Raw genomic sequence first — 23,326 nt, forward strand, 5'->3', positions numbered from 1 at the left:
CACTCCATCCGCTAGGGTCTCCAAGTGAGGAGGACATGGAGACCAGCCCCTAGCCACCCCAAGAAGGACATGTAGAACGGATGCGAAATAAATCTTTGTGGTTTTAAGCACTGAGAGTTTGGCGTCATTTGTTACCACAGCATAACCTAGCCTGCCCAGGCTGGTTAAACTTTTTTTTTTTTTTTTTTTGAGACAGAGTCTCACTTGGTCACCCAGGCTGTAGTGCAGTGGCCCAATCTCGGCTCACTGCAAACTCTGCCTCCCGGGTTCACGCCATTTTCCTGCCTCAGCCTCCCAAGTAGCTGGGACTACAGGTGCCCGCCACCTCGCCTGGCAATTTTTTTTTTTTTTTGGTATTTTTAGTAGAGACGGGGTTTCACCATGTTAGCCAGGATGGTTTTGGTCTCCTGACCTTGTGATCTGCCCGCCTCGGCCTCCCAAAGTGCTGGGATTACAGGCGTGAGCCACCGCGCCCGGCTTCTTCTTCTTTTTTTTTTTTTTTTTAAGAGGGTCTCACTTTGTTGCCCAGGCTGATCTGAAACTCCTAGGCTCAAAGGATCCACCCGCCTTCTCCTAAAGTTCTGGGATTACAGGCGTGAGCCACCATGCCTGGCTTATTAAACTTTTTAATAAAAGGATGAACCTACTCAAGATTATAGAAACTTAACAGAAGGAAGGAAAGTGTGCAGGCCATTGGGATCATTTTAGGGTTCTTCCTCTTTCCTCATTCACTAACAGGACAGCTTCAGTGCCTGAACACTGCACAGAACACTTTCCTTTCCACTCTTTTAGGACTCCAGCTACTTATTTTCCGGCCATCTCTGCAGGCCTCCATCTGCCTGTAGCCTGAAGGAGATCTGGATTACCATTCTGTCAGGTAAGCGTTACACAACTTGGGGTTTTCATAAGCAAGATGGCAGACAGAGCTCCAGGAAAGCTGCTCAGAAAATGCCGTGGGTAACATAAAGAAGATGAAATTCTCTGCAAGGTGCACATTGAAACTTTTCTCTTGTGGTGCATTGGGAATAAAGGCAGGGCAGAACCATCTATTGGGCACAGCTGGAGCAGAGCCCAGAGCTCGTGATACTTCTAGTGGCTCATGAAAATGTTTCAATTTTTTTTTTTTTAACTAGAAGGCAATGTTTTAATATATAATGTTAATACAGACATACTGTAGGGGAGAAAGGCTTCTCACTCATCACAAGGTTCATGGCTGAGGCACCTATAATAAAAGACAGATTAACAAGAGAAAAGCACACAAATTTATTTAATACAAATTTTATGTGGGCTGGGCAAAGTGGCTTATGCCTGCAATCCCAGCACTTTGGGAGGCCAAGGCAGGAGGATCACTTGAGCCCAGGAGTTCAAGGCCAGTCAGGTAACATAGCCAGACCTCGTCTCTACTAAAAATTTTAAAAGTTGGCCAGGTGCAGTGGTGCACACCTGTAGTCCCAGCTACTTTGGAGGCTGAGGCTGTAGGATCACTTGAGCCAAGGAGGTTGAGGCTGCAGTGAGCTATGATTGTGCCACTGCACTCCAACCTGGGTGACAGAGTGAGACCCTGTCTCTCTCTCAAAAAAAAAAAAAAGAAAAAAAGAAAAAAAAGAAAGAAAAAAGAAAAAGAAAAAATTATGTAACATGGGAACACTCAGAAATGAAGGCCCAAAGAAACAGGAAAAAACTGTGTATTTTATAGACAGCCATGCAGAAGTATGACTGGAGGATAAAAAAGTATGATCTAATGATATTAAACTGGAAAGTATTTAGCAAGGCCTGTTTAGATTCTTTTTTGTGTTCCTGTGTCTTCAGAGAAAAAGACATTCCTTTCCTTGGGTGTAGGAAGGACACCTCTGGAATGAAGGTTTTCTTCGGAGGAAGGTCAGATAATTCTCTAAGGCCCTCTTCAGGGAGACAGTGCGGAGAAGGTGAGAGTGACCTTCCTGCTTCTGCTGTTTTCTCAAATGCCAGCGTGCTATATTTGTGGATACCGTGTCTTGAACTCTGTCAGTATCAACTTAGTAATAAAATACAGTTTTTAGTACTTTTTGTAGAAGAAAGGGACCACGAAGGCAAAAATGGAGACCCACGGAAGTCATACTCTGGCCCTGGAGAAAGAGTTTAAGAGTTTCACAACCAATACACATGTGGGTTACAATGTGGCTCTTGGAAATGAGTGTAGACATGGCATTGCTGTGACCTAGAATGCCTTTTTCTTTCTGAGTCTGTCAAAATTTCCCATGACAAACTAGCTCGATGTTTGCTTCTTTACGGTTAACTTAGGACACCAGAAGGCCATAACTGCTGGGGGAGGAGTGCTGGGTCAAAACAATGTGCATGGATATAGCAGATTGTGACACAGCATAGGGACAGGACTCGGCCCTCACCGGGATGAGGCCCCAACTCCCACACCTGTCAATTAGCAGACTTTGCACCACCATCACTCCAGCGCATCCCTGCTGACCTTGCAACCTTGAAGAAACTAAGATAAGCAGCATCCACCCTAAATCTTACTCAAGGGAGTTAATCCCACAGCCTGCATGCACATAAGATCAGAAGAATGATCTTTGCCCCTTGCCTCATTATAATACTAAAATCCCTGCCCAGGGGAGGGCTTATCTGCTGTTTTCTGCTCATGCAACAGTATGTCTTGGCATGATTCCTTACCATGCCTGCATACCCTGCACTCCACCCCACACATGTAGTGAAGCTCACCCACCTCATGAATTATGCATGTCACCCTCCTTAAGACACTGAAAGGCACTCCCCTAAGTGGGGCCAGCCAAGAACTCTTGCTTCTGGGCTAGTTTCCTTGTGTTGGAGCACAAGCTCCCATGAAGTCTTATCTGGGAAACTTGTTTGGCCTCCTGTCGATTTCTATTGCATGGGCGCCTAAGAACCTGTGGTCAGTAACAATTCCTCTAGCTTGCTTCCCGTGCTTGTATTTTCCCTTCCTTCCTCCCAGCAGCCTCTGACTTCTGAAAGGAGTCCAGCAGGTTCCAGGGAAGCCAATTCCATACCTGGCTCCAGGGGTGGGGTATGGCCCTAGGCTCAGCTCATCAACCCTGCCCACGGTGAGGTTCTGTGGGTGGTCACCATTCCAGTCCAGCTAGACTGAGTCTTGGAAGCACGGCCAGGAATTCTGGGTGTGAACATCCTTTCCTAGATGGCAGGCTGTGCAAAGGGAAATCTGCGTTCCTACCCAATTTGCTACTATGATCAAAGTCAAAGGAAATCTCAGAGAAACTGAACCGGAGCCTTGATCAAACCAGACTTGAAGGCTACCATTAGATCTTTTGAATTACGTAAGCCTGTAATTTCCCTTTTCCTGTTAAAGCCCATTTGGATTGAGTTTTACGTTAGTTTCAACAACCTTACTGGAACTAGATGTATTCTTATTATCTCCACTTTATGAATTAAGAATAGAGGGGTGAAGTCACTTGCCCAAAGCCACAGAGCGAATTCGTATAGAAGTCAGGATTTGATCCCTGGCAGTGTGACTCAGAAATTATCCAGATTTCTCTCTCTCTTTCTTTCCTTCTTTTTTTTTTTTTTTTTTTTTTTTTTTTTGAGATGGAGTTTTGCTCTTGTTGCCCTAGCTGGAGTGTAATGGTGCAATCTCGGCTCACTACAACCTCTGCCTCTGGGGTTCATGCAATTCTCCTGCCTCAGCCTCCTGAGTAGTTGGTATTACAGGCATGCACCACCACGCCTGGCTAATTTTTTGTATTTTTAGTAAAAACGGGGTTTCACCTTGTTAGCCAGGCTGGTCTTGATCTCCTGACCTCAGGTGATCCGCCCACCTCGGCCTCCCAAAGTGCTGGGATTACAGGAGTGAGCCACCACGCCTGGACCCCAGATTTATCTTAATGTGTGCTTTGCATTGATATGAAAGGCTATGTTTTCAAAGATTTCATAAGTTTCATCTGCAATGCTCCAAGCATGGGTTACCTAATAAACACCATAAGTATGAACAGATCTAAGTAGAGAAAAATCAATGCACATAAGAATTTTGTTGGCCGGGTGCGGTGGCTCACAGCTGTAATCCCAGCACTTTGGGAGACCAAGGCAGGTGGATCACTTGAGGTCAGGAGTTCAAGACCAGCCTGGGCAACATGGTGAAACCCTGTCCCTACTAAAAATACAAAAAAAAATTAACTGGGTACAGTGGTGGGTGCCTGTAATCCCAGCTACTTGGGAGGCTGAGAGAGGAGAATCACTTGAACCCGGGAGGCGTAGGTTGCAATGAGCCGAGGTCGTGCCATTGTATTCCAGCCTGGGTGACACAGCAAGACTCTGACTCAAAAAAAAAAAAAAAAAAAAATTCGTCCTTCTCTGTATGTCTCCTTTAAGGAGCTACCCCATTCTGGGAAAGCACAGTTGGTACCACGTGAAAAGGCACCCCCATCACCACATTTACAAAGCATGAGATCAGGAATTTAAAGGCACCCTCACTGCCTCCCATCTGCCTCCCTGACCCTTGTCTGATCCCCTCTTCCCACCATGTGTGTCCCCTCCTCCTTCCTTCAGTTTCACACAAGATCCAATTCTCTCAGCCCCCAGCATGGGTTGCCTCCTGGTTGTGTCTCCTTGACTCAGCCCATTCCTGGACAACAACGTCTCCTTCCGTGGCTTTACTTAGCTCCCTGGACCTCACCTTCCAGGTCTTCTTAAGCAGATCAACCCACCCTTAGTCCCACCTTCACAGAATGAAGTTGTGTAATATTCTCTCTGATCCTTTTGCAGTTACGTGTAACGACTGGGTTTTCGTGCTTATGAGTGAGATGTGCCTCCCTCAAACATTGTTATATGTCAGCACGTTACCCATCTGACATGAGAAAAAACATTCTCCCTTGCTTCAAAACACTTTTGCAAATTCTCATCTATGTGGAAAACAAACACAGAGAGGAAGTAGAGATGATGAGTGTGGACAACTCATTTGAAAACTTGGGGTGAGGAGAAAATAGAGATTGGGCTGTCTTGGCGGGGATATGGTATGTGGGAGCAGACTTGCTTGCTGTACTCTATACCTATTCTCACTCCTGGTACAGTAATAGAGCCTCTATGTTTAACTGGTATATTAGGGCATTCTTGTATTGCTGTCAAGAAATACTTGAGACTGGGTAATTTATAAAGAAAAGAGGTTTCATTGGTTCACTGATTTATAAAGAAAAGATCTTGTGTGAACTAAACTGTGAGCTCACTTATTACCAAGGAGATGATCCAAGCCACTCAGGAGGGATCCGTCCCATGCTCCACACACCTCCCACCAGGCCCCGCCTCCAGCACTGGGGATTACATTTCGACATGAGATTTGGGCAGGGACAAATATCCAAACGATGTCAACTGGGTACCAGAATAATGGCTCTGATCCCCAGCGTTCCTTGCAGCTGAGCATGGCCATGTTGCTAAATTCTGGCCTGTCGGGAGGTGAGTGGAAGTCATACCCTCATGGGGTAGGGCTCTCCATCTCCCCATCCCTCTTTCCCGATGCTGCTTACAGCAGTGCTAGTTATCATGAACTGTGGAGACAAGGCCACCCCTAGGAATGGCAGAGTGAGGACCCTTAAGGAGCTGAAGTCCCTGCCCCTGAGGTTCCGCCCTGCCAGCTTATGTGACAAATAAGTAAACTTCCATCTTGTTTAAGTTTTTTAAGTGGATTCGATTATTTGGGGCCTTTATAGCAGTCAAACCTGTTCCTCATTAATAGTGGTGGATAAAAGGATCTTCACTTTCTTATCTTTAATGAATTTTGAACATAGTCCGATGTCAATCGGAAGAATCCGGGAAAAAGTGAGGTTGAAAATACAGAGTGATCTGGAGTTAATGCAAGCGTACTGAGAAGGCAGGAGGAAAGAGGTAAAAGGGTCTGGGGGGGCTGGCCTTGAGGGACTGCTCCACCTGGATGAGAGGAAGGGCATAGTGGGAAGCTGGATTCAGGAGACTTGAGATTTGGCAGCAGGAAGTTGAGGCAGTTCCTGCCTCATGCTTCTGATTTTTCAGCAAAGCAGGAGGCAAGGTCCTCTATGGAGAAATCAGTCCGGAGCAGGAAGGTAAACCTGGCAGAGCTTATGTAAGGGCTCAGAGGTGGGAGCGTGGGCTGGGCAGCCCTTTCATGACTGTCTGCGTTTATGTCGTCTAAGAGCGCAAGAGCTAAAAACCAGACACTGTGATGACTTAACTCTATGTCAAGTACTACACAAGGTCATCGCTGAATAGGATTTAAGAGTAAACATTTGTTCTATGATTTTGATCATTAAAAATAAGAATATAGCTGGGTGCAGTGGATGCACACCTGCAGTCATAGCTGCTGGAGAGGCTGAGGCGGGAACAGTGCTGGAGCCCAGAAGCTTTGGGCTGTAGTGCACTGTGACCATTAGGTGTCTGCACTAAGTGGAGCAGGGGGGCCACCAGGTTGCCTAAGGAGGAGTAAACCAGCCCAGGTCGGAAACTGAGCAGGTCAAAACTCCTGTGCTGATCAGTAAAAAAAAAAAAAAAAAAAAGTATATATATACATATATATATATGTGTGTGTGTGTGTGTGTGTATATGTGTGTATATATATATAAAAAACAGGTTGAAAGCCTTATTCAATACAACCAATTTATCAAAATTTCTAGCTAAAATGTACTCATTCTCTGCAGTTTTCAAATTATAACAGGTCTTTTCTTTTTTTTTTTAAAACTGGCACAATTAATGCCCAAATAAAACACCTATGAGTGGTATTGGGGCTCAGAAACCAATACCCCAAAATATGGCCATTTGTACATGTTGAACTGAAAAAGGAGCCTCAAGGTCTCTCTGACCTCTGCTTCCCCACTCATCTCTCCCAAAGCATAGGAGGACGCTGTTCTCTGAAGCTCCCTTATCTGCCTAAAGTCTGCACCTACCAAAGAAGAAAACAATTGCCTTTAGCACGTTCCCTGAGTTTTCATTAACTGAATCCATATTATAGGAAAAAAGATTACTCCTCTAAAATCATCCACACTTCCCCATCTCCCTTTCCCCTGAGAAGAAGGGTGTCTTCCTCTGAAGCAAGTTAGAGAAAACAAAGAAGTAGAACATATAAGCCTCTACACCCCACTGGGGGTTGGGTCTTCACCCTAAAGACTCCCATGTCACGTTAACTCTAATAAAATAAAATAAATTTGTATGCTCTTTCTCCACTTAATCTGCCTTTTGTGAGTCGAATTTTCAGCAAACCTTCAGAGGGCAACAGTGGAGTTTTTTCCTTCGCCCCAACAGTGGCCATTTTCGTTGTGAATCTGGCATGGTCAGACGCCACGCTGAGCTTTTTACATGGCTTAGCTCTCCAACCTATAAAATAGGTGTTTTTATCCTTATTTTATAGACTAGGAAGCTGACGCCCAGAAACACTGAACAACTTGCCCCAAATCACACAGGTGTTAAAGGGTCAAAATTTGAGCCAAGGTAGATCTGATTTCAAAATCTGTCCTCTTAACCACGCCCACGGCCTTCTCTTAGCGCAGGCCAGTCTCAAAGTTTTGCTGCCCTTCTAGAAAGTTATGGAATCTTTATGGAAACAGAATTTCTGGTGGCCCACCTGATATCTCAGAGTGACCAGTTGAGAAATCGGGTTAGACACACCCTCGCCCCCTCCCCATTCCAATTTGTGCTACAATAAGTGCTGGCCTACAGCCCTGCACTTTCTTCACACTGCCAGGCATGTGGCACTACTGTGGGCTGGCAAAGACCTGCCTGCACCAGCAAGGGCATCCGTCCAAAGTGTAGGGCAGCTGTGTGCAGGCCTGCACAAAAACAGTCTCCCACAACAACACCTTGTGGCAGCCACCGAAACAATCGTCAGGGGAGCTTCGCCGTTCTCTCCATCAGGCCTGCAGATGCAGTACTGACTTCCTGGAACCAAGTGCTTAGGATTCTTAGGACGTTTAAAGGGATGTTTAGAGAATCAGATTTCCTGCTAATAAAGGTAGATGGGAGTTAATGATAAAAATGAGAAACATGGCCTTGTTTTACCTCAAGGCAGTCATACATTGTATTTGTATAGATTGCTACCCCTGGGACTGTCCCCAGAACAGGACCCAGAACATGGAGACGTGTGTCAGGTAGCCAACTGTCCTAGGCTGCCTGCTGTGTTGTCTCCCAGGACTTCTCTAGCTCCATTTACAGTCTGGCTCCTGGGCCTTTGGATCCCAGCAGTGTCCGAGCAGGGCCTCAAAGGAGAGCCCCACCATGGGGGACCAGCCCTAGAAGCTGTCACTACATCTCCAACGGATGCAACTATTTTCCAGGTAATAAAGCTGCAGTGAATGCAACTTATCAACTAGTTCCTTTCAAACTCTGACTTGGTCTGATAAGTCTGTGGCTTGTTGTCATACCACTGGTGGGAAAGCCCCCTTCCCTGTAGTCAGATTGTAGAGGCCAGGGGCTCTTCTGAAACAGGAAGCAAGCTCTTTTCATTTTATCTGTTGTACATTTTAGCAGAATAAGCACTTAGGGTTGGGATTTTAAAAATATCTCTTCTTTGGGCCAAGGAGTGTTTTAACAAAGTTAAGTTCTTTGTATAAAGTGGCTCCAAATCCCTGACTAATTAATTCCTAAAGAAGCAGCACGTGGCTCACAATTACTGGCCCCCCCCCCCTTCATAAACAGGAACACCAAGGGAGAGAGACAACAACAGCACAGTGGCCCCGGATGGTGACCCTTGGAATGAACGAACCTACAGATGTGGTGTTTTTGGTGACATTTTACATGAAACTCCCAATTTCGAACTCTTTTTGGAGGAGCAGGCAATCTGGCAACAGTGGTTTTGGATTCTCATAAGGTAATAAAGAATGGCTGCCACCTTCTGAGGGGCATGGTGGGTGCCCTCTTCTGCCAGAATTGCCAACACGCCTATTGTCTTAGACTTGCGCAAGGTGTCACAGTTAGAGACTGCCTCTCTTATTCACATTCCTGCCTGGTGCCCATGGGCTTGAATTTGTTCCCCTTGGAGTGCGGTGAGGTTCTGCAGACACTTCTCGTATACCTCGCCTACAGACAGCAAGCTCCTGGAACACAAGTCACATGCATTTCATTTCATGCTCTCTTGCTACCACCCAACATGGGCTCTCAATACATGTTGAAGGCAAGGATCAATGAATAAATGGGCAACTATCAGCTGTAGACTTGTATGTGCCAGATATGGTGCTAGGCACCTAAAGGAACACAAAGGTGTTATATGCCATGATATCAGGGAGTTCATGGCATAGTGAGGGAGAGAAAAAGCTTATGCAGTGTGTGTGTGGAACTTTAAGCAAACATGATGCATAACAATAAAAAGAATGACTCTGCCTGCCCCTGATGAAACTTCAGCGGGACTATGCCCTGTCTTGCTACCTTCAGGAAACAGCAGTCTTACAGTCCTTTGCCCCTCTGAGTTACAACCACTGTCTCCTTTCAGGAGAATGTCCAGTGTTAAATCATAATCAAGACTTTGAACTTGATGGGGCATTACATGTTCTTCCATCTCCCCAGCCACCTGAGAAGGGAGATGCGGTAGCTTTTCTCTCTCACTCTCTCTCTCCAGACCCCACCTTTTCACATCAGCAGGTAAATGAGCTTCCTGCCCATAGGAGAAAGGGTAAAATCACAAGGTGGTGCCCTTGTCTCCAATTCTCAAGGTCCTCTGGATAGCAGGTGAGTAAAGGTGACTCTTGTGATCGTGGGTGCTTTGGGTGATCCTCAGAGATCCCCCAACCTGGGGGCTTGTCCACCATTCCCAGGACTCTGCCCTGTGGAGCCATAGGAATGTGAAGTTCACCTCGCACTTCCTTTCAGCTGAGGTCACCGCACAGCCCCTACCAGCCTGGCCATATTGGGTGGGATTTCAGATGCCCCCACAATGGTTGTCTTGGAGACTTTCCACTGGTCCTCGAGAAGCAACAATGCTCCCCATGCTCTGCCTTTGGTGGAGGGCAATTCCTTCTCTCTCTCTGCCTGGCTCCAGGCTGCTTTGGCTCTCTCAGGCCCGGGTCCCCAGAGTCCCCCAGCTACAGAGAACCCTCATCAAGCTGTCAAGTGGCCACTGACACACAGGCTTTCTAGGCTGCAGGGGATGGAAGCGACACCCCCGTTTGATTTCTCCTTTTCTCTTGTAGGCTTACAGCATAGTCCTCTCCCAAGAAATCATCCAAAAATTACCTCAAGCATTCTATAGTCCCCAAGCTGACCAGGGGAGGGAGGACTAAGAATCTTGAAACCTAAACGCTACATTTGATTATCTCTCTCAAACTTATTTTGGGATCTGATATCACTTTAACAAAAATTATAACAATTGAGGGAAAGAGAGCCCCATTTTTACATCTTGTTCTAATAAATAACAGGTACCCCTAGAAGAATGCAGACAAACACTCCTATGGAAATGTAAAGAGTCATAAAACTTCTTCCAGTATAGCGAGAGAACCAAGGAAGACTTCCTGGAGGAAATGGCCATTGAACTGGGCCTTGGACATGTGGAGGTTAGGGATGAGAGTATTCCAGATGAAGAGTCCACCATAGGGAAGGCCCACAGGCAGGAATTGTGCTGTATTAATGCTGTCTTAGAGGAATTTCCATTGCTGGAAACAGATACTCAAATTACTTCAGAGAGAGAGAGAGAGAGTATTGAAAGGGTTTCTATGAATACCTCCAGAACTGTGGTTCTCAAAGTGCAATCCCTGGGCCAGCAGCATCAGCATCACCTGGGAACTTGTTAGAAATGCAGATCCCCAGGCTGGGTGCAGTGACTCACGCCTGTAACCCTAGCACTTTGGGAGCCCGAGGGGGGTGGACCACCTAAGGTTGGGAATTCGAGAGTAGCCTGACCAACATGGAGAAACCCTGTCTCTACTAGAAATACAAAAAGCCGGGCGTGATGGTGCATGCCTGTAATCCCAGCTACTCGGGAGGCTGAGGCAGGAGAATCGCTTGAACCCAGGAGGCGGAGGTTGCGTTGAGCCGAGATGGCGCCATTGCACTCTAACCTGGGCAACAAGAGCGAAACTCCAAAGAAAGAAGGAAGGAAGGGAGGGAGGGAGGGAGGGAAAGAGAGAGAAAGAGAGAGAAAGAAGAAAAAAAAGGGAGGAAGGAAGGAAGGAAGGAAGGAAGGAAGGAAGAAAGAAAGGCAAATTCACCAAGCCTTTGAATCAGAAAAGAACCCCCAGGGGCTGGTGGTAGCAGTTCTTACGCAGGCCCTTCAGGTGATTCTCAACCAGGGAAGCTTGAGAGCCCCTGAGATGGAATATTCTTAGGAACCCCTGAGATATGTGAAGAACTGATGACATAGGGTATTTCTAGGGAGGAAATGGGGCTGCTGGGTGCACAGGTGAGGGGAGGTGGGAGACCTCTGTAATTGTGTGCCATGTGTATACATTACCTATTCAGAGAATAGTAAAATAATGTATTTAATCCCCTGTTTTCCCCCATCTACTTCTCTCCTACCCCATAGCTGCTCCAGCACCTCCACCTCCCTCCTCAAATGGTGTTCTCTGCTTCCTAGGCAAGCTGGTTTTCCATTTTCCCTTCCCTAGTTTTCTATTGCTTGGTCTTTATGACAAGGTGTGCTAAGCCTCATAAGGACAGTTGAAGAGAAAAGGAGTGAGACTGCACTAGTGGCTACAGAATTCTGCTAGGGGAGAGCTAGATAGAGGTGGGGAGGACGTCTATGAATTCAACCATGCCAATAATTTCAGTCGAAAATAAGAAAGCCCATCTCCACCCCCTTTTCAGTTACCAAATATGCATTGTTTTCCTCTTTCGTTGGACTTTTGTGTCTGTTTCATTGTTGCCTTGACTCAGCACCTGTAAGCCTCAACTCTAAGCGTAACTCCAGCCATGGAGAAACCATGGAGAGGTTTGTCCAGTGTCTGGAAGATAGACTGACTGCTGAAACAGGAGCAAGAAGAACCTCCTAGCAGGTCAGCCATACCCAAAGCCAGCCACATGGAAATGGACAGTGTTGCAAGGACATGTGTCCAGTGGAGTAGGGGGCAAATGCCCCTGGTGCTGTAACTCCTTAAATGCCCAAATATCTCTGTTGACCCAGTGAGTGCCCCTCAGCTTGTGGTATGAGACTGAGCTTATAGATACCACCTCAACTCGAGGAATTCAATACAGCGATGTGCTGATTTATGGTGTTTGCCAATTTCTGTAGTGTAAATACTCACAGCATGGCCAGTTTCAGGCTACCAATGTGAAGTCACTGAACCCAAAGTTGGGAAGAGATTTACATAACAGTGGACGTAGTTACTGGGCTTCATAGAGAAAGCTGCTAAACCACATGTGCCCCTGAGGTCCAGAAATCAACTTCTGGTTGGAACTGACCTATGTGGTGCCAAGTGTGCATCTTCTAGGACACTAACATTAGTGTGTCATCCTCCAGTCTGGCAACAAGCCTTTTCCGTAAGAGCCTTTGACTAACATTTGTTGAATTTTGTATTCACTGGGGGCTGGACGTGGTAACTTATGCCTATAATCCCAGCACTTTGGGAGGCCGAGGCAGGCAGATCACTTGAGGTCAGGCGTTTGAGACTAGCCTGGCAAACATGTTGAAACCTTGTCTCCACTAAAAATACAAAAATTAGCCAGGTGTGGTGGTACACGCCCATAGTCCCAGCTACTTGGGAGGCTGAGACAGGAGAATCACTTGAATCCAGGAGGCAGAGGTTCAGTGAGCCGAGATTGTGCCACTGCACTCCAGCCTGGGTGACAGAGTGAGACTCCATCACAAAAAAAGAAACAAAACAAAACAAATTTTGTATTCATTGAGCCAACTAATTTACTGATTTTTCTTTTCATTTAAATTTTTTTTTTTTTTCTTTCTTAAGATAGAGTCTCACTCTGTCACCTAGGCTGGAGTACAGTGGTATGAGCTTGGCTCACTGCAACCCCTGCCTCCTGGGCTCAAGCAATCCTCCCACCTCACCATCCTTAGTAGCTGGGAACACAGGCATGCACCATCACACCCAGCTAATTTTTGTATTTTTTGTAAAGACAGGGTCTCACTATGTTGACCAGAATGGTCTTGAACTCTTGAGCTCAAGCAATCCACCTGCCTTGGCCTCCCAAAGTGCTGGGATTACAGGTGTGAGCCACTGTGCCTGGCCTTGATTTTTCTGAGTGCAATGAAAGAAGTAAGCAATTATTATGGGTTTTCCTCCTTTAGGATTAATAAGTCAGTGAAGGGCCAGAAGTAGGGTCCCTAGTAGAAAGTTGGGCAATATTTACACGTCATAATGAGGAGAGAGGCCATTTCTCTTACTGTCTCCTGTCTCTGAAGAGAAGGAGGAAGAAAAAGTTGAAAAACAGCAGGAATGAAGTCAGTGGCAAGACCAGTCAGTGCTACCGATGACCAGGCCTGAGGTTACAAGATTAACCCCCAATCTAACAACATGTGCTCTCAATCTCTCACGACCCTTTCACGTGGAACCCCTTAGCGTTGTAAGGCCTTAAAGTGGCCAGGAACTCTGGCTTCAGGGAGCTCGGTTCTTGAGAGGCGGGTCTGCCAAAGCTACCAGCCGTTGAGACGTGAGCCTCTCCCGAGGCTCACAGCTGAATAAAGTCAAATCCTTCCTTAACCTGGTGTCTGAGGGGTTTTGTCCACGGCTCGTCCTGCTACATTTCTTGGTGCCCTGACCAGGAAGCCAGGTGGTTGACAGACGGTTGAGGCAGCCCCTTAGGCAGCTTAGGCCTGCCCTTTGAAGTAGGGACTCCAGCCAGCTTGAGCGACCCAGATCCTGAGAGCGCTCTGGGGTAGGCATTTGCCCAGGTGGAACGCCTCGTCAGAGCAGTGCACGGCAGGCCCCCGCGGAGGTTCAATGCAGAAGCTGAACACCAGGAAGGAACTGGCGCTTGGAGTCTGGACTTCTGGAATACGGTAGGACCAGTCCTGGGATCTTGCCCACTCCATCTGAGTGGAGGCTTGGCCTGATCACCCACGGCGTGCCTTTATACGCGCTTTGGTTTTGGTCTTGATTTTGACAGTTTGAGCTGCTTGACAGGCTGGTCCTGGGAATTTGCCCACTCCACTTGAGTGGAAGCGTGGCCTGATCAACCACAGTGTGCCCTTATTGGCACTTTGGTCTCAGTATTGATTTTAATTTGGCTTGACTTATTTGCAAAAAGGAAAGTGAAAGTGAGTGAGTGCTTGAGTTTGAGACGGGTGAGATGAGTGAGTGACCACCCTTTCCTTCTTGTGGTGTGAGTGTTTTGTCTCGGGAGGAAGATGGGTGGAATGCAAAGTAAGTCCACTCTGCTAGGAACTATGTTGAAAAATGTCAAGGAAGGATTTAATGGAGACTATGGAGTTACTATGACGCCAGGAAAACTTAGAACTTTGTGTGAGATAGACTGGTTGGCATTAGAAGTGGGTTGGCCATCAGAAGGAAGTCTAGACAGGTCCCTTGTTTCAAAGGTGTGGCACAAGGTAACTGGTAAAGGATACCTAGACCAGTTTCCATACATAGACACTTGGTTACAGCAGGTTTTAGACCCCCACCGTGGTTAGGAGGACAGGCAGTAGAAGTACTAGTGGCAAAGGGACAGACAGCTAAGGAAGAATCCGGCTCCACCTGCTGAAGGGAGTAGGCTCCTAAAGTCCTGTCTGACTCAACATCAGAGGATTCATGGCAAGAAATGGTGCCAGTGGCCCCCCACTTTCACCAAGAAGGAGGGCCTCCCACTCCTGAGCCCACTGCACCCAAGCTTCTACAAGGCATACATACCCCTAGGCCACCCAGAGTAGAAAAGAATGCGAGACCTCGGGAGAAACCCCTCCCTTGGCAGCCTATTTGAGGCCTAGAACTGGGATACAAATGCCCCTGAGAGAGAAACGGTATACTGGGGTACATAAGGAGGGGCATATGGTGGAAAGGCGTGCCTTTGTGTACCAGCCTTTTACATCTACCGATCTCCTCAATTGCAAAAATACCCCATCCTATACCAAAAAGCCTCAAGATATAATTGATTTGCTCCAAACTATTATCCAGACCCACAACCCCACCTGGGCTGATTGCCATGATTGCCATGATTGCTCATGTACCTCTTTAACACGGATGACAGGAGGAGAGTGCTCCAAGCAGCAACTAAGTGGCTGGAAGAACATGTTCCAGCTGATTACCAAAACCCCCAAGAGTATGTGAGGATCCAATTACCGAGAGCAGACCCCCAGTGGGACCCAAATGAAAGGGTATGAAAAGGCTAAACCAGTATAGGGAAGCCCTTCTGGAAGGGTTAAAGAAGGGAGCTCAGAAGGCCACAAATGTTAACAAAGTCTCTGAGGTCATTCAAGGGAAAGATGAGAGCCCGGCACAATTCTATGAGAGACTATGTGAGGCCTATCGTATGTACACTCCCTTTGATCCCAATAGCCCTGAAAATCAGCATATGATTAACATGGCTTTAGTTAGTCAAAGTGCAGAAGACGTTAGAAGAAAATTGCAGAAACAGCCTGGGTTTGCAGGCATGAATACATCACAGTTATTGGAAATAGCCATCCAGGTGTTTGTAAGTAAAGATGCAGTAAGCCACAGAGAGCAAACGCCAAGCCCGGCGAAACGCCGACCTGCTAGCCGCAGCTATTAGAAGGTTCCCCCCAAAGGGTGAGAGAAGGGGGGCCCCAGGAAAAATACCCAGTCTGGCCGTCCATGCTTGCAGCATAACCGGTGTGCTTACTGTAAGAAAATAGGACATTGGAAGGACAAGTGCCCGCAGTTGAAAGGGAAACAAGGTGACTCTGAGCAGGAGGCCTCAGACAAGGATGAAGGAGTCTTGTTCAATCTGGCAGAAGGGTTACTGGATGGTGGGGGACCGGGCTCATGTGCCCCCAAAGAGCCCATGGTCAGGATGATGGTGGGGGGCAAGAACATTGAGTTCCTAGTCGATACTGGTGCTGAACATTCAGTAGTGACCATCCCTGCCGCCCCCTTATCCAAAAAGACTACTGATATAATTGGAGCCACAGGGGTTTGGGCAAAGCAAGCTTTCTGTTTGTCCTGGACCTGTACCTTAGGGGGGAATGAAGTGATTCACCAGTTGCTGTACATGCCTGACTGCCCCTTGCCTTTGCTAGGAAGGGACCTACATAGTAAACGGAGAGCCACCATCTCTTTTACAAAGCACAGCTCTTTATAGCTAAAGTTACCTGGAACGGGAGTCATCATGGCCCTTACGGTTCCTCAGAGGAGGAACGGAGACTCTTAACTGAGCCAGGCCGAGGGATAGGACCAGCTTTGGCTAAGCGGTAGCCAAGGGTGTGGGCGGAAGATAACCCTCCAGGGTTGGCAATCAACCAGGCCCCCGTACTCATAGAAGTTAAGCCTGGGGCCCAGCCTGTCAGGCAAAAACAGTGTCCGGTCCCCAGCGAAGCTCTTAAAGGTATCCGGGTCCATCTCAAGTGCCTGCGGGCCTTTGGAATTATAGTCCCTTGTCAGTCTCCTTGGAACACTCCCCTCCTGCCTGTTCCCAAGCCAGGGACCAAGGACTATAGGCCGGTACAGGACTTGTGCTTGGTCAATCAAGCTGCAGTGACTGCACCCAATGGTACCTAACCCGTACATATTGTTGGGCTTACTGCCAGCTGAGGACAGCTGGTTCACCTGCCTGGACTTGAAAGATGCTTTCTTTAGCATCAGACTAGCCCCTGAGAGCCAAAAACTGTTTGCCTTTCAGTGGGAGAATCCGGGGTCAGGTGTCACCACTCAGTACACTTGGACCTGGCTTCCCCAAGGGTTCAAGAATTCCCCCAACATCTTCGGGGAGGCATTGGCTTGAGACCTCCAAAAGTTCCCCTCTAGAGACCTAGGCTGTGTGTTGCTCCAGCACGTCGATGACGTCCTGCTGGGACACCCCACAGCAGTCGGGTGCACCAAGGGAACGGATACCCTGCTCTAGCACCTGGAGGACTGTGGGTATAAAGTGTCCAAGAAGAAAGCTCAGATCTGTCAACAGCAGGTATGTTACTTGGGACTTACTATCCGATAGGGAGAGCACAGCCTGGGATCAGAAAGAAAGCAGGTCATTTGCAACCTACTTTGAGCCTAAGACCAGAAGGCAGGTGAGAGAATTCTTAGGAGTGGGGTTCTGCAGGTTATGGATCCCAAACTTTGCAGTGCTGGCCAAGCCTCTGTACGAAGTCACAAAGGGGGATAACAAAGAGCCTTTTGAATGGGAGTCCCAACAGCAACGAGCTTGTCATGAGTTACAGGAGAAGCCCATGCCAGCCCCAGCCCTGGGGCCACCTCACCTGACAAAGCCATTTATACTATGTGTGTCAGAGAGAGAAAAGATGGCAGTTAGAGTTTTAACCCAGACGGTGGGGCCCTGGCCTACCTCTCCAAACAGCTAGGCGGAGTTTCTAAAGGTGGCCCCCATGTTTGAGGGCCTTGGCAGCAACTGCCCTGCTAGCACAAGAAGTGGATAAACTAACCCTTGGGCAAAACCTGAACATAAAGGCTTCCCATGCTGTGGTGACTTTAATGAATACCAAAGGACATCATTGACTAATGAATGCTAGACCAACTAGGTACCAAAGCTTGCTCTGTGAAATTCCTCACATAACCATTGAAGTTTGCAACACCCTAAACCCTGCCACCTTATTCTTGGTATCAGAGCCCAGTTGAACATAACTGTGTAGAGGTGTTGGACAGTTTATTCTAGCAGGCTGGACCTCTGAGACCATCCTTGGACATCACTAGACTGGGAGCTGTATGTGGATGGGAGCAGCTTTGTCAACCCACAAGGAGAGGTGCGTGGGATATGCAGTGGTAACCCTGAATGCTGTCACTGAAGCCAAATGATTGCCCCAGGGTACTTCAGTCCAGAAGGCCGAACTCATTGCTTTAATTCGGGCCTTAGAGCTAAGTAAAGGTAAGACTAAATATTTATACTGACTCTCGGTATGCCTTAACTCTCCAAGTGCATGGGGCATTATATAAAGAAAAATCCTGTTGAACTCTGGGGGAAAAGACAACATATCAGCAAGAGATCCTGCAATTACTAGAGGCAGTTTGGAAGCCCCAAAAGGTGGCAGTCATGCACTGCCGAGGACACCAGTGAACTTCCACCTCGATTGCCTTGGGGAACTCCTGAGCTAACTCAGTCTCGAAAAGCAGCATCCACCCCTACCGGGCATCAGTCACAGCCCCCCTGCTCCCTCAGGTACCTGACCTTGTACCTACTTATTCTAAAGAAGAGAAGGACTTTCTCCAGGCAGAGGGGAAGGCAGGTGATAGAAGAAGGATGGATCCAGCTGTCAGATGGAAGAATAGCCATGCCACAACTGCTAGGAGCCACAGTCATACTGGCTGTGCAGGAGACCACCCACCTGGGTCAAGATCACTTGAAAAGTTGTTGGGCTGGTACTTCTACATCTTGCATCTGTCGGCTCTTGCCAGAACAGTGGTGGAGCAGTGTGTCGCCTGCTGGCAGTGCAGTGCTGGGCAAGGTCCAACTGTCCCACCCAGCATACAAGCTTATAGAGCAGCCCCCTTTGAAGATCTCCAAGTAGACTTCACTGAGATGCCCAAATGTGGAGGTAACAAGTATTTGCTAGTTCTAGTGTTTACACGCTCTGGGTGGATGGAGGCCTATCCAACACGGACCGAGAAAGCTCACGAAGTAACCCGTGCGCTTCTCTGAGATCTCATCCCTAGGTTTGGGTTTCCCTTACGAATCAGCTCGAACAACAGACTGGCGTTTGTGGCTGACTTGGTACAGAAGACAGCAAAGGTGATCGGGTGTGGATCAAGGATTGGAACATAGCCATATTGTGGCCACAGTGAAAAGGACCCCAGACTGTTGTCTTGACCACTCCCACAGCTGTAAAGGTAGAGGAAATCCCAGCCTGGATCCACCACAGCCATGTAAAACCTGCAGCATCTGAGACCTGGGAGGCGAGACCAAGCCTGGACAACCCATGCAAGAAGGTGACTTTGAAGAAGATAACAAGCCCTGCCCCAGTCACACCCAGAAGCTGACTGGTCCACACGTGGCTAAAGCATGAAGAAACTCATAGGACTCATTTTCCTTAAGTTTTGGATGTGTACAGTAAGGACTCCAACTGACCTTCCTCAGACTGAGGATTGTTCAAGTTACTGAGTAGGGCAAAAAGTTAAAACAGTCTTTCTGTTTTATAGTCGTTATGAATGTACTAGAACTCTAAAAGGGACTTGTGTGTATAATGCCACCCAGTACAAGGTATGCAGCCCAGGAAGTGACCCGCCTGATGTGTGCTATAACACATTAGAACTACTTGATCCCCATTGGAAAACAGGAGAGTATGTAACTCTAGGAATCAAGGAACTGGTCTGGCAGGAAGACCTGGGTCGTGATGATGAGCGTGAGAACTCTCACTAGTGAGTGAGGTTCTCAAAGGGGGGAATGAGGAGAGAGGCCATTTCTCTTACCGTCTCTTGTCTCTGAAGAGAAGGGGAAGTAAAAGTTGAAAAACAGGAATGAAGTCAGTGGCAAGGCCAGCTGGTGCCACTGATGACCAGGCCTGAGGTTAAAAATTAACCCCCACTCTAACCACATGTGTTCTCAATCTATCACGACCCTTTCACGTGGAACCCCTTTAGAGCTGTAAGGCCTTAAAAGGGCCAGGAACTCTGGTTTCAGGGAACTCAGTTCTTGAGATGTGAGCCTGCCAAAGCTCCCAGCCAAATAAAGCCAAATCCTTCCTTAACCCAGTGTCTGACGGGTTTTGTCAGCAGCTTGTCCTGCTACAATGATATTACAAATAGACATGTTATTGTGAATAATCTTCTTAACCAGCAACATTTATAATGGGACTACTCTCTGCCAGACACTGTGTTAAGTGCTCCATGCACACTATCTGCCCCCTGCAAAGGCCTCTCAATAGCCTTCCAATGTGGGAAGTAGGTACCTTTATTTCGTCACTGATTGTCACACGCATCATTATTTTATATACTGTTAAAAAAGGAAAATAAAGCCATTAATTGACAAAGTATTTCTTAGCCCTTAGAATTTTTATTTTACAGTTACTGAAAGAGCTCTTCTAGATTTCCTTCAACAGAGATGGTTACTGCATGCCACTCTTGTGCATAGATAATAGGGAAATACAAGTGAAACGAATAGGTGAAGATTCTCCCCAAACTTCCTCTGATACAGGGCCCACTCTTGAGATCACCATGGCCCAGTCCTTGAGATCCAAGTTTTACCCACGGTGCTGTCCTCTGTGGCAAAAGTGTTGGTACGGTGGCATTGCCTCAAAGAGGCTCCACTTTTGTCTCTGGGGTTCTCTCTCTGGCAGCTGACATTCCGTCTGCAAGTTCTCATGTGTATGTCCAGGTGAGAATGACTACATTCACAACTCCTGCCAGCCCCACAGACACCTTAAAACACATCTCTATCTCAGTGATGTTAAGATGTGAAAAGGGTATATCTTAGAGTCCTTGAAATACATTAGCACTCCCTTAAATTATTCCCATTTTAGAGATGAGGCTTAGGAAACTAACTCACCCTTTAATAAGTTCACCCTCACTAACAATTGGCAGAACCAGGATTGAACCCAATCCACCTGAGTCCCTCTGACAGTGTCCTCAGTCAGGAAGAGGTCTCCAGGCCAGGGCCCAGTGGTGAGAACAGGAGAAGCAGAACCACAAACTGTCTTATGCTGGCCTAACACAGAGAACCTCCATGCTTTATCACAAACAGCAAAGGCAAAAAGAATGGCTATTTTCATAGTTACAGGACAGATTTTACCACAATGTGATACTACTTACTACTTCACCACAATGCGATTCACACCCTTAGGATGGCTATAATTAGAAAAAAGAAAAAGGATATTAGCAACTGTGGGTAAGGATGTAGAGAGATTGGACCCCTCATACTTTGTTTTTGGGAACGGGAAATGGTGCAGCTGTGTGGAAAGCAGCTTGGCAGCTCCTCAAATGGTTAAATATCAAGTCATAAGCCTAGCAATTCTACCTCTAGGCACCTGAGAGAATCAAAAACCTATGTTCACACAAACTCTTGTAATGAATGTTTATAGTCATATAATATATGGCTAAAATGTGGAATCAATAGATGAATGAATAAACCAAATGTAGTGTTTCCAGGCAACAATCGAGCTTTTCGCCATTGTAGAGGCTAAAGCAACTAGCTCCATCTTGGATACTAATCTGCCATTTTGACTTCCGATAAACCTGTTTGGGGAAGGCCTCTAAGATTTCTACTTTACTACTTACTGTAAATCCTGCCCTTAGGCAAATTCCTTTTGAGGCATGGATATCTTTTTCCTATGGTATATAAGCCCTGGGCCTGGGGGGTAATGGTGTGGGGATTCACTGTCTTGTACTGCCAGGGACATGGCTTCCATTCCTAAATCCCTATTAAACGTTTACTTCTGAGAAGCTGGATTGTCAGCTTCTTTCTCTGGCCTCTTAACTCCCTTGGCCTTTGGAGGCAGGTTTGCATAGACCTAATCACTGCAGAATAGCCATAAAAATGAATGAAGTACTGTTGTATGTTACACCATGGATGAATCTCAAAAACATTCTAAGTGAAGTCAGACACCAAAAGACCAAGTATTATATGGTTCCATGTATATGAGATGTCCAGAATCGGCAATTCCATAGAGATAGGAAGACGATTAGTGGTTGCCAAGGGCTGGGTAGGTGGGAGTGAGGACTGAATACTTGCTATGATCTGAATGTGTGTGTCCCTCCAAAAATCGTATGTTGAAACTGAATATGTTAAAAGTGAATACCTGGTATATTAAGAAGTGGTACCTTTGCGGAAGTGATTAAGTTATAAGCACTCCACCCCAATGAGGGAGACTAGTGCTCTTATAAAAGGTCAAGGTCAGGCGTGGTAGCTCACACCTGTAATCCCAGCATTTTGGGAGGCCGAGGCAGGCAGATTGCTTGAGCCCAGGAGTTCAATGCCAGTCTGGGCAACATGATGAAACCCTGTCTCCACAAAAGTTACAAAAAGTTAGCTGACAGCCGGGCATGGTGGCTCATGCCTGTAACCCAGCACTTTGGGAGGCTAAGGCAGGTGGATCACTGGAGGTCAGGAGTTCAAGACCAGCCTGGCCAATAGGGTGAAACCCTGTCTCCACTAATAATACAAAAATTAGCTGGGGGTAGTGGCACATGCCTGTAATCCTAGCTACTCGGGAGGCTGAGACAGGAGAATCACTTGAACCCGGGAGGCAGAAGTCGTAGTGAGAGAGATCATGCCATTGCACTCCAGCCTGGGCAACAAAGGGAGGCTCTGTCTCAAAAAATAAAATAAATAAAAGTTAGCTGACAGTGGTGACGTGTGCCTATAGTCCCAGCTACTCAGGAGGCTGAGGTGGGAGGATCACCTGAACCCAGGAGGTTGAGGCTGCAGCGAGTTGTGATTGTGTTGCTGCACTCCAACCTGGGCAACAGAGTGAGACCCTGTCTCAACAACAATACAAAAGAGATCAAAGGGAATGCCTTAGTCCCTGTTCCCCTTTCACTTTTATGCCATATGAGGACACACAAGAGGCACCATCTTGGAAGCAAAGATTGAGCCCTCACCAGACACCAAATCTGCTGGCTTTGATCTTAGAGCTCTCAGCCTCCAGAGGTATGAAAAATAAATATCTGGGCCGGGGCAGTGACTTGCGCCTATAATCCCAGCACTTCAGGAGGCCGAGGTGGGTGGATGACCTGAAGTTGGGAGGCTGAGACCAGCCTGACCGACATGGAGAAACCTGGTCTCTACTAAAAATACAAAATTAGCCAGGTGTAGTGGCTTATGCCTATATACTAGCTACTCGGGAGGCTGACACAGGAGAATCACTTGAACCAGGGAGGTGGAGGTGGCAGTGAGCCAAAATCGCGCCATTGCACTCAAGCCTGGGCAACAAGAGCAAAACTCTGTATCAAGAAAAAAATTTAAAAATAAAGAAAAATAAATATCTGTTATTTCTAAATTACCCGATGTTGGGTATTTTGTTATAGCAGCAGGAATGGACTAAGACACTGCCAATAGGTACAAAGTTTCTTCTGGGGGTGATAAAAATATTCTGGAATTAGATAGTGATAATGGTTGTATAACATTGTGAATATACTAAAACCCACTGAATTATACACTTTAATTAATTAATTAATTTAAGACAGTGTCTCATTCTGCTGCTGAGGCTAGAGTGCAGTGGCATCATCACGGGTCACTGCAGCTTCAACCTCCCGAGCTCAAGTGATCCTCCTGCCTCGACCTCCCAAGACCACAGGCATGTACCACCATGCTTAATTTTTTTTAATTCTTATTTTTGAGGAGATGGGGGTCTTGCCATGTTGCCCAAGCTTGTCTGGAATTCCTGGGCTCAAGCAATCCT

The 23,326-nt window shown here is 47.0% G+C and overlaps 1 long non-coding RNA gene and 1 other non-coding gene across 2 annotated transcripts in view; both read left to right on the forward strand.

Moving 5' to 3' along the window:
• Positions 1-22,589, forward strand: part of LOC102119752 (uncharacterized) — a 61,656-nt gene extending 39,067 nt beyond the window's left edge. Inside the window, exon 7 of the long non-coding RNA XR_010580437.2 lies at positions 793-22,589. This is a non-coding gene — a long non-coding RNA (uncharacterized lncRNA). The remainder of the gene's footprint in view (positions 1-792) is intronic.
• Positions 4,732-4,831, forward strand: LOC123568534 (small nucleolar RNA U13). Its single transcript, XR_006691905.1, has one exon. It is a non-coding gene; the product is annotated as a small nucleolar RNA U13 (small nucleolar RNA).
• Positions 22,590-23,326: the final 737 nt, after the last annotated feature.

The sequence above is a fragment of the Macaca fascicularis genome, chromosome 13 (genome assembly GCF_037993035.2).
Source record: "Macaca fascicularis isolate 582-1 chromosome 13, T2T-MFA8v1.1".
Lineage (NCBI taxonomy): Eukaryota > Metazoa > Chordata > Mammalia > Primates > Cercopithecidae > Macaca > Macaca fascicularis.